This window comes from Chaetodon auriga, chromosome 2 (assembly GCF_051107435.1).
Source record: "Chaetodon auriga isolate fChaAug3 chromosome 2, fChaAug3.hap1, whole genome shotgun sequence".
NCBI lineage: Eukaryota > Metazoa > Chordata > Actinopteri > Chaetodontiformes > Chaetodontidae > Chaetodon > Chaetodon auriga.
In genome coordinates this window covers 14500222-14511450 of record NC_135075.1, presented here as the reverse complement: position 1 = coordinate 14511450, position 11229 = coordinate 14500222, and positions in this window count along the sequence as shown.

Genomic DNA, 11229 nt, shown 5'->3' with positions numbered 1-11229 from the left:
TGATAGAAATTTAATGACTTTCTAATTAATAATTCATAATAATTATGAAATGAAATGGACTTTAAAGTGGATCACACGTGCACGTGCAGACACACACGCACACGCACGCCCCTCCACTCACACACACACACACACACACACACACACACACACACACACAAACTTGCAGCCTATGTTGAAAGAGAGATAACGTCTCTTCTCTCAGACCTGTCACTTGTTTGGATTCTTCCTCCTCCTCCTCCTCCTCCTCCTCCTCCTCTTCCTCTCTAAGGGGACCATTGAAGATGACAACGTTTCATCACTTGCTGTTTGAGCTGCTGCTTTGGAAGCTGCCTGGCTGGCTCTTCATCCACACTGTGGCTACAGAGAAGGAATGTGATCATATCTGTGTTGAGACAAGAAATTGTGCCGGGCAGATGTCATCTGCAGGTTTTGGTTGTTTATACTGGAATTAGACAGAAAGTTACATATTATATTTTTGACTGAAGATTAACACAGTTTTGTCATTTCAGTGTTGTTTCTGGTTTGTAAGCTCTACATGCAGTATTTGAAAGACCGGGCAGGTTTGTTTTTTCCGTCTCTGCTGAATAATTAGTCCTCCAGTATTTGTATAGTTTATATGCCATAAATTAATCAAGAAAAGCCCGAAGCCTGACGCTTTAACACATTTCTGCAGTTGCCTTATTAATGGGATGCACAAAGAGTAAACACAGCTTTATGCATTTAGCCTAAAGGTTATTCTGAACACAAGCAGCCAAACATTAAAACAGACATTATTTAGGTTATAAATGAGGGTATTTAACCTGATGAGTGTAATGCAGGTATAGTAATTAATTTCCTTTCTTGATTATTCACAACAAAGCATCCAAATGCTCTGTAATGCACTATTTACCTAATGATTGTTACTGATAACATAACAAAGCCAATGAGCTGATTTCCTGAAGCAGATACAGTCTCTGTCACATCACACACTTAAAGAGCCTTGTTCATCTTAAATGCGACATTTTTTTTTTATATATTCAGAGTTCAACAATAAAATATCTTGAGATTTCACATTTAAATTGATTGATTTGGAAAAATAATAATAACACAATGGCAATTTGGAAACTAGAAGCACGCAGTATCTATCACATCACCTTGGGACGATGTCTGTGGAGACGCATGGACAGCTTATGAGACAATGGTCCCCTGGGGCTGAATGGCTCTTCCTCCAGTAGAATCAGAGAGCCCATGTTGGGAAACAAATGTCCTCTGAAGGTGTCGTCAGAGGGAATGACTTCCTCCTTGTGGCATATTCAGAGTGAACTTTTCAGCTATTCTTTCTTCCAAATGACTTCTGTGTTTCTCTTATTAACATTCATGTTTGAGCCCTGACAATAAATGTTCTTAACAATATTTGAGGAATTATGCTTATTCACTTTTTTTGCTGAGAGTTAGACTGATACCACTTTCATGTCTGTTAAATAAAAAAGAAGCCAGAATAAGGAGATGGTTAGCTTAGCTTAGCACAAAGACTGGAAAAGGGGAAATTGTCACTCTGGCTCTGTAAAGGCTGCAAAATTTGCCTGCTGGCGTCTCTTAGGCTCACTTACTAACATGTTTTCATCTTATTTGTTTAATCCGTATATAAAATCTGAAGGGTAGAAATGTCTTGTCTTGGTTTTACCAGGCGTTCTGTGCCTGTGCAGTGACTTCCTCAAGTGTCTGCAAAGCTGATCCTGCCTGTTTCTGGTGTTTGTGCTAAGCTAAGCTAACTGGCTCCTGGCAGGCTCATGCTGCATATCCATCATACAACTATGAGAGTGGTATCGATTTTCTGAGCTAACTCTGGCCAAGAAAGTAAATAAACATATTTTCCAGAATGTCAAACTACTCCTTCAACACAGAGACCCAAGCTTGGAGACCTTCAACCTTTGTCTAGTCGGGCCAATCAGAATCCGTGCTGCTATGCTGACTCATGCTACAGTACTAAACTGGAAATTTCAAACATGTTATTGTAGCCTTAAGCACACTGCAGTCTGAAACTTTTTCATAGGGCAGAGTTTTGCAAGTTTAAGGCATCTATAGAAGCACTAATTAGATTACATTTGTGAAACGTGATTAATTTTGCTGGGGGCCGACTGGAACTTGCTCAAAGGCCAGTGTGATGTCCACAAACTGCACTGTGGGAACCGCCCGTGTTGTTCCACCGCCACAGACAGCTTCAAAGTTGATTCAGCCGTCGCTCCTTGTGCTACTTATAGTTAGCAACCAGCAAATCATAATTTCCCACCATTAACCTGCAGTGCTTGTGGTGCCGTTGCTATGGCAACAGCTCCCTCCCAGGAAAGGCGATGCAGCATATCCACCGGTTTATTAGATCTCTGATCACACAGCTCCCTCCACATGGCCATCTGGGAAAACCAGTCACACAGAAACGTATGCCCCCCGTTTTACCTTTCGCAAAGTCTTCTCATCATTTTGCCGCATTACACTCTGCTGAAGAGAAGACAAGGTGTCAGTTCTCTTGTCAGTGCTTGTTTTCAGCCATGGTTGGGGAGAAAATTAAATCTATAAAAAGTGATGAATGTTGGAGGAAAATAAAGTGGATGCTGAGAAGTGGTCAAATACACACACACACACACACATAGGCACACGACTTCACTGCAAGCGAACTGGTGATGCCTCCGTCTTTATCAGCAGCATTTGTCCGAGTTCACCCGCAGTTTATTTGGAATATGTTATATAATGTCTGTGAGAGCATAAGAGGATGAATGCAGTCCTTTTTAATTTGATTTTCTTGATTAAATCTGATCTCAGTTGGCATTAATATGAACAGCTTGATGCTGTTCTGGAGCAGATGCCTGCCTCTGAACATTTAGCACATTTGCTACCTTGTTGTGTCATTATGTCACCATCACACCATTCCTGGTACCATCGCCACCTTCTGCTGCAAACACTGCTGACGGATTGCAGATGTTGTTTCTCTTTCTCACACACACACACACACGCCTGCATGTACAAATACTGTCACTCTCCAGAGAAAAGTGGCAATTCCAATTTTGTTTCTGTTTCCTTTTCCCTAACCTAATACCATGTTTGGCATGGTCCAACTCTCTGCCTGTGTCTTCCCTCCATCAGGAGCAGGATGATAGGTGGAACAAATAGAGCATATGCTGTGGGGTGGACACAGAAACAGAAACACCTTACACTATAGTGCAGTCCAACAAAACAATAGCACAAACTACTTCCTCCGAAAATCCCCGGTGTGTTGAATCAGCACCTTCCAGTCTCAACACAAATTGAACATTATGAGCCTCACTGAGGTTGAATTTATTGCTGGGCTCTTATATTGGATTGCACAGAGTGCACAGGTGGTACTTGTGTTGTTTCCCATGTAGCTTTCATCTGGCTTTATGTGGTACATGTATTTCATACCATGTTATATGTTCAGATCCTAACGACTTGCAACTATTTAAAGTAATAGTTTGACATTTGGGGAAATAGGTATATTGACACTACTGCTGAGAGTAAGGTGAGATTGATACCACTCTCATGTGTCTACATTTGAAAGCTAAAAGAAGGCAATTAGCTTAGTTTAGCATACACACTGGATAGAGAGGAGAAACAGCTAGCCTGGCTCTGTCCAAATATAAGAAAATCTACCTACCTGCACCTCTGATGCTCACTAATTAACCCGTCATTTCTCATTTGTTTAATGACAAGTTGTGGCTTCCTGCAAGTTATAGTCCATACTTGTCATCACTGTGAGGTTGCCAGGCAACCAGAGGGGTCTCCAGAAATAATCTGCACATTTGCCACACAACCTGTCATTCCTATGCTTTGGTTTTTGTGCAGAATAACCAAACAACATATTATTTGTGAGCTCCATAGGCGCTAGAGGCTGGATTTGTTACCTCTGGTTAGAGCCAGGCTAACTGTTTTCCCCTGCTTCCGCTCTTTATGCTAAGATAAGCTGCAGGCATGAGAGTGGTATTGATCTCGTCCTCTAGCTGCAAGGAGGTGAAGTGTATTTCCCAAAATGTTGAGCAGTTAATTTGAGCATTTCCTTACTCATCTCTCCAGTAAGAGTCCTTGAACTCCCCAGCATGGTAAAAGTCATAAGGTGTGTGCTGAAGATGTGTCCCAGGATTAATCTAATTAAACATATTCAGAACAATACTTTCACTTTCTATTCAGCTGCAGACGAGGAATAGGTTTACTGTGGTGCAGCCAGTTTTAGAAGAAGCCAATTGAGAAAGTCAGGAAGCAGTATGAGCCCTCTGTATATGTGTATTTTGATTGACTTTTAAGAATAGTGTGCAGCTTTTTCTATTGTGTGGTAACTGAGTCAGTCATCACCTGTCCAGTACAGAACTATAGGGCACTGCACTTCCATCGACTGTTTACGTCCAGCTGTATTACCCAGGCTCAAGGTGAGCGTGAGTGTGAAATGTCTCCCCTGAATTGGTCTTAATAGGCACAGAGGTGATGAGGTCCTGATTCCTGTTACACATGTCACTTCACATTAGTGTCCACATTAGAGCCTGCCACTCTGCAACCAATCAGAGCCACTTAACAACAAAATCAACAGATCCCTTTGTAATTGCTCCTGAGCAAAGCAATTTAGCAGAGACTCTTGGGGATTGACTTTCATTTGGGTTTGTCAAACACGGGCCGTGCTTGATTTGTTTTGGCCCAATCGAAAATTAAGATAGTTCCTACATAATGCGTGTGTGTGTGTGAGTGTGTATGACTCTATGAAGTAGCTGTTTGTACTCATTTGCCTTATGCAGGACTAAATTAATAAAGGCAATTGTTCTTGGTTGTGCCGCCCAGTAACAGAATAGAATAGTACAATAATATCTTCCTATTAATCAGTTTTAGTTATCCATGCTTCTTGTCCTCCCTCTCAGACAAACATTTTTTCATCCTTTCATCTCATCTCGACAAAAAAATAAACAAAAAAAACCCAGATCATTAATATTTAATTGACAAGTGCCATCAGCAGCTTTTACATACTTTTTACACTGATATGTTGCAAAGGAGGAGAAGAGAACTGCTTTGACGGCCTCAAGTCGACTTCAGAAGTCAACATTTCAGACACGGCTGAGAACACACAGGAGGGAAATGCCATCAAGTCAGAGTATTCTTTAATTAATGAAACGATGCATACATGCAATCCATTACAAACGAAGACAGGGCAGAGTTAAAGATGTCTTTACCATCTGTGTCTCATCATTAAATAATTATCAACATTATGTTGAGATCATGGAACCATACAGCTGTGTTGGCTCTCCAGAGATGGTAGCAGAGGAAAGCAGGAAGGTTCTGAGTTAATAATGAAGTAAGTTTACTTTGTGCTTTCTGTAGGTCACAACAACATAGCATGTCTCTGTACTGGGAAGCTGCACATGTAGTGATTTTTCTGTTTGGTTGTTGCCTGTTAGAATGTTTGATGGTCTCAGATTTGATTTCTCTCTTGCTCAGATTTTAGCCTTGCTGGTGGCAAAGTCTGTCTGTTTGTCAGCCACCTGGTCCAGACTGAAATATCTGAACGACTATTAGATGGATTGCCACGTGCAGACATTTATTGTTCCAAGACAATGACTCCTAATGACTCTGTATGCTCTGTATGAAAGGTGCTATACAAATAAAGTCTGACTGATTGATTGATCCCCTGACATTTCTGTGCCACCATGAAGATCACATTTGTAGTTTTTAGTGAAATATCTTAAGTATTTGACAGATTGTCACGAAATTTGATTCACACAATCATGTCCCCCTCAGTGTAAACTGTATTATCTTTGGTGAATCTCTGACCTTCAATCTAGCACAATCATCAGGTCACAATTCAAATTTGTCCCATATCTTTAAGACTAAATACCTGCAAAATTAATCGCATTTCCATTGGTCTGAGCTGTGCTTTGTGTTTAACACTAGTGCAGTTTAGCAAATATTAGCACGGTATCGCACAAAACTGAGACAGTGAACATGGTAAACATTACATCCTCTAAAATCAGCATAGTGCTGTCATATGAGTATGTTTGCATGCCAGTGTTTAGTGTTTAGCTCAAAGCCTCCCGCATGTTTAAAAGCAACAGCATGTATATTGCATTATATTATATACTATACTGTAAATATCAAAATATATTTAATAGTCATTAGACCCACCTTAGTAAGCACAGGAGTGTTTAAGAACGTGCAACGCAGGACTCTGGGTCTTAACAGGTAGAACTGTTACTGCCTGTGATTAGTGGGAGAAATGTTGCTTGTCTGCTCTTTTTGTGCTCAAACAGAAAAGAGGGAAGTCGGTGCCTCTCCCCATCCTCCATCCTTATCCCTCCTTGTTCACCCCTCCCTCTCCTGCGCCAGCTGAACAAAGACAACTGTTCTTTGTTAGCTACATGCTCTGTCTGAGACTTGGAGTCAGAACGTGTCTTTTCACTGATGCTGGTGGCAAAGATAGTGGTATTGCTGCAAACGTCTGTGGGTGTGTGTATGTGTATGGGCAGCAGAGATGGGGGAGGAAATAATCCTGAAGATAATGTTAGGCCTTGTGCCTACTTGGTTTCTGTTTAGAGCATCAGCACCTTTTTTAGACATTTTCAATAGGAACAGAGCGTGTGTGGAGCTGAAGCAGCTGTCTCTATAAAAGCGCTTTAGCCAGCACCTTTTCTTGCTCAAAACACTCCACTTTTTTTGTTCTGCTGCTCGAAGTGCTTCAACTTAAAAAAAAAATTCTCTGATTTTAAAAGAAGTGCTGCACTTTTCCTGTCAGGAGGATGAGATGTTGTCAAAGATACAGTTCCCACACACAGCACTTTTTCCTGCTCACCACACCGAAGCACTTCATCCCTGCAGCCTGCCACTGCAAGAAAATAAATGCCCAGTGTGCACAAGGCTTTGGGTTAAATGGCAGGCTGGGTTGTCCCACTTGAGAAGAAGAAAGGTGTATATACACATATTGGAGTGATTAAGACCAGGAGGGAAGAGGATTTGCATTAGGAGGGGAGCTGAAGAGAGTGATGGAATTTCTACCCCTTCTGCCACACCCATTTCTGCCCTTATATGGTAGCACTGATGTGCTCGGGGCTGATGAAGTGGTTCACCAGTCTGTTCTCTGAGGGTATTATTTGGGCGAGGGGGGAGAAGGGGGTTGGTTGGCCTCCTTTACTAGTCTGTTCTCCTACGAAAAATACTTCTTTGTCTGCCTTTTCCCTTTTTTTCACCTTATCTTGAGAGCACTGATATGCTTTTGTGCTGGTTTATATTGCTGGGTTATTTACACTGTGCCATAGTGTAGGAAGAGTAAAGCTATAATGAATTATTTCTATAACATGATGATAATGTGTGCATAATTAAATCTCTGTGTGCATGAGTAGTTGTCAGTGGGTTAAGATCTGTCAGCATGTGTATGTGCATTGCACAAATGTTACACAGAAGAGTCTCCCTTAGAGGGTAAATCCTATGGACTGTTAAGGTCACCTGGTGAATGGGATAATTTAGCTCCATTTCCTGGCCGGCTAATATCAATAGATGGAGAGTTAAAAAGCATGAAGAGAGTGGGCGGCTATTAGCCCTTATAAATCACTCTGATTCTAGACAGAGAGAGCTGGAGATAGAGAGAAAGTAGTGGGTGGGAGTGGAGGGTGTCAAGGACAGGAAAACTCCAGAGAATCTAACTGAAAGAGTCTTTTAACTCCTACAGAATGACCAACTTTCTCCCATACAGAGTGGTCTTTGATAGAGAGACATGAGACCAGCTAGAAATTGTTAGCTTAGATGTTATTTACACAAAGATACCTCATCACTAGTTACACTATTCAGCAAAAACTGTATGTTTAAAAGAATAAAAAAGACCCAGGTCGGATTTCAAAATGAAAAAAAATCCAATGTCCTGTTAGGAAATGTGTTGATCGGCTCTTGCAGGTCATCCCTGCGCATCCCCACAGCACCCCATCACCTAATTACAGCAGGGACTAATTACAGCAGCAGGATTCAGTGCAGTAATTGGAATGCATTTGGGATTTTTTTTAAAAAGGACCTTCATTAGGTTAAATCAATAAAGACTCTTCTTCAAATGGACACAGCACAGCACTGATACAACTCTTTCAGGCCTCATTACATTTGAATAGTGAGTAAATATCATTTTGAGTAAACAAACAAGGCAGCCCTGCCTCCCTAACCTTGACATTCGGTTTAGCAATGTCTGATTCAACCCTCCGCAGCAATTCTGCCATCTCTCCCACGTAATGCAGGAAAATATATACAGATTTCAACTTCTCAGTTCTCAGCACATTATGTGGATGTGAGGCCCTTGAGGATGCCCCATTCCTCCAACAGTTCAGTCTCCTAGCCTCACAACAGTTGATGATATCTCCCACGTTTTCCAGATTTCTCTCCACTGTCAATTATAACTGTCCTGATTTATTGCTTTCTGGCGCCTTCACCTGAGGTCTGGACCCAATAGCCTTTGCTCATTTAGAGGTCAAAGACGACTCCATGCCCCTTTATCTTCGAGGTAAACTTGAGGTTGCATGCGATCACGTTGCTAGCTGACCAGAAATGCTGATCAATGTACAGCTGCTGTTTCTCTTCTCTCCAACACCTTTTCTGTCCTTGATATCATTTATGACACATATATTTTGATTTCTTCCTAGCTTCAGCCTTGCTCTAGTCACTCTGTGTGTGTGTGTGTGTGTGTGTGTGTGTGTGTGTGTGTGTGTGTGTGTGTGTGTTCCTGGCTCTGTAACCATGTTTTCCATCACTGATTAGACCACCGATGCGCAGACTCTAGGGGTATTCCCTGCTGTCTTTTTTTGCGGCATTGCACAGCCCACATCAGCCACAGTGAAACTGATTCCCTCTGTCAATGCTGTCACATGGAGTTTACTTGTTGTCGGATATCGTCTCACACCAGCCACAGGGTGATTCCAGTTAATCATCGCTCGCAGGATGTAATATTCCTCGTGCTGTTGGAAACACTGGCACAAATACAACACATAGCGGGCAAACCAAGGTGTTACCAGGCATCATTGTTCTTGTTCAGGGGCATATCCAACAGTCAGACATTTTACTTTTCAGGTACGGCATTATCATGGCTAACACAGAGTCAGCCCGCTGTTTCTTTCTACTGAGCGAGGAAACCACAGATATAATCAAACAGTCCCACGTTAATATCATGGATGACCTCCTGACTCATCCCCACCCTACCCGCCACAGCCCTGTTACCCATCTCCCTCCCTCCCACTGCTGTGGTTATTGTCACTTGTCACATCTAAGCAAACATGAAATTTAAATATTAACTAACTCCTCAGACAAGAAATGACATACACTGTGGGACGGTCGCACAGATGGTGGTAGTGGTGGCAGCAGCAGCTGGAAACCAGCTCAAAGAAAGTATATCTGCACACCTACAACGGTCAAACACAGCCATCTCTTTAGAGAGTTACACTGTGGAGTGATTGAAGTCACATGGCATGAATAAGCCAATCAGGGCCAAAGGTTAGCCTTGAAATTCTTGGTTGCTCCAGGAAGAGAAAAAAAATCATATCACTGTCGAAAATTGGCTGATGTAGGCCAACATGTTTAAATGAAAAATTCATGTTTTATTCCATATTCACAGTGCTCTACTTGGCTTACATTAAGGGGGTTGTTGAAGCACAGAGGAATAAGTGAACAGAAGTTTCCATTCTACACAGAGAAGCTGAATGAAGATATGACTGAGAATTTTCTTTCAGCCACCGCAGCTCAGAAATGTTGAGTTCGTGTCAGGGTTACAGTATCATTAGATTACTGTGCTATCACCCAACTCAGGCCACAGTCTGCGACATCTCTGTGCATTTGAGCCAGAGCCAAAGGCAGAGAAGTCCTGCCAGAGGTGCTTTTAAAACTACTACATAATACTATGACACCAGCAGTGGCACTGCCTGCCCTCCTGTGTCCCTGGTGGAAAAAAGGCAGTGTGTTCAAGCATGCCTGTTGTTTCCCAGTGGAGAATATGGTTCCATTTGGTATTTAAATGGGTCAAACTGTGTTGATTTATTCATGCTCTGAGTCTTTAGTGCCACTCAGCCTGACAGGCAAGCTCCAGGCTCAACCCCTCTGAACATAAACTCTTCTTTCACCCTTCCCCGATATACCTTGATGCAAAGTATATATACAATATACCGGCTTACAGGGTATTCTTCCTTTTCTTAATGCAGATGATTTCAATGAATTTCAGCCAGTCAGTGAATATATATTACAGAATATGGCCAACCCAATCCACTGTCTGTCAGGCTCATTTAAAGTTCCCCCACAAGTAATTTAATTACTCTGTGCAGAAATGATGGATAATGAGCCACAGACCTCATGTGGAATGAAACGATTAGTTGATGCTCAATTACTAGATTGACTGAAAATAGATTTTGAATATCGATTCTTCACTCAAGTCATTTTTTTTTTAACATTTGATAGTTTAGCTGCTCAAATGTTTTGTGGTTCTTACTCTTAATTAAATGTCTCTGGGTTTTGGACTGCTGGGCAGATGAAAAAAAAAAAAGAAGTAATTTGAAGACGTCACCTTGGGCTCTATGAAACATTTTTGTTATTTTATAAACCAAAGGATTAATTAAGAAAATAATTGGCAGATTAACTGATAAAGAACATAATGGTGAGTTACAGCTCTAAAGTAATCCACTTTAACATATTTTATGAATTTTGATCCATGAAAGAAAAGGGAAAAGTACTACAGTCACATATGAAATCATTTACAGTGAAGATTTTACTATAACATAAATGTAACAAGCGTAAGAAATGAGCTTTATAATGTGGGTTTGATGAAGATGAAGCCCCTAGGATGCACAACCAGAACAAAAAGATTGTTAAGATAATATAAGATATTCATTTATTAGTCCCACAGTGGGGAAATTTCCAGTATTACAGCAGCAAAGTGGATAGCAAAAAAATAGAGGGCATCAGTAAAAAAGACATTAAATAGCAAACAAGCAATATAAACAATATAAACAAGGAATATTGATAAATATGAACAATTTCAACAAGGGGAAATACAGAAACTAGCAAAAAATATACATGAATGCACCATCTCTGGTGCCACCTTGGCTCTGGTGGACCTATGCTATGTTTGCGCTTCCTCCATCAACAAGCTTTCAGACAGTGCGGTCAGATGTGACAGGTATCCAAACCCTCTCAATCTCCCTTTGAAATCTGCAGGCTGGCGGTTCTGCTTTCATTGACTGCAGGTCA